Source organism: Frankliniella occidentalis, unplaced genomic scaffold (assembly GCF_000697945.3).
Source record: "Frankliniella occidentalis isolate FOCC.00 unplaced genomic scaffold, Focc_3.1 Scaffold26, whole genome shotgun sequence".
Classification (NCBI taxonomy): domain Eukaryota; kingdom Metazoa; phylum Arthropoda; class Insecta; order Thysanoptera; family Thripidae; genus Frankliniella; species Frankliniella occidentalis.
In genome coordinates this window covers 1,589,975-1,590,891 of record NW_026267156.1, presented here as the reverse complement: position 1 = coordinate 1,590,891, position 917 = coordinate 1,589,975, and the positions used below count along the sequence as shown (strand labels likewise).

The window sequence follows — 917 nt, the reverse complement described above, 5'->3', positions numbered from 1 at the left end:
CCCCCCCTCTCTCCTTCTCTCTCTCTCTGTCTCGTTCATTTCAGTCTCTTCTTCTTTCTGAGCAGCAGCTTATCTTCTTGACCCAGCGGCGATGGCGGGTTTTGCACGGCCTTTACGGCCGCAGGACGACGAAAACACGCAGTCTCGAAACGTTTGTACGATTTCAACGGGAAAACCGGGACCCGAGCGTGAGCACATTGTTCTAGCTTGTAAATTCGGGCGATACATGAAGGCTCCCTCATGCGACTGGGGTATGTACACTCTCGACGTGGTTCCACAGATAGTTCTAAACGAGCGCTAGTTAATTACCGCAAAGCACAAGTGCACACATGTGCGACCGCGAGTGAATCAAGCCGAAATCAGTGAAGGAGAGAAGGGGGGGGGGCGGCAGCGATAAGCTATCAGAAAGACGATCGACACCACCGAGGAGTGCTGAAGGAACAGGGCCGTTCGGTCCGACGATACACCACGGCGAGCACAAGAGGCCGAGGAGGGGCGACGCGAGCGGCAGGGCCAGGCGGCCATATAGAAATATCACGTCGACCAATCTCAATGCCAAGAAGACACACAATGTCATCGGCGTTGGACAACGCCCCTATCTGCGGCCAGGCCGGGGACGCCAAACATCCTGGACGGACGACGACGCGCTGGACGGGGGGGCCGCCGCGACGGCGGCAGCGTCGGCCATCACCGCGGCCTACCGTAAGGCGACGCCGGCCGAGCGAGCCAGCCAGGGCCGAGGGGGCGCCCCTAAGCAGCCAGCCCCCTCCTCAACCCACCCCACCCAAAGCAGCATAGCGGCGGCAGCAGCAGCTGCAGTCGCTCGGGTTGTTGCTTATTGAGCGCGTGGTGGAAAAACGCCGAGTCTTGAAGCGGGGCGGCGGGGTGGGGCACGGCACCCTCCCCCACGCGTGCCG

At 61.2% G+C, this 917-nt stretch overlaps 1 protein-coding gene across 1 annotated transcript in view; it reads right to left on the bottom strand.

Annotated features, from left to right (window-relative positions):
• The window catches only part of LOC113203049 (serine/threonine-protein phosphatase 4 regulatory subunit 1), a gene marked incomplete in the record, with an annotated part of 49,928 nt that overhangs the window by 38,396 nt on the left and 10,615 nt on the right, over positions 1-917 (bottom strand).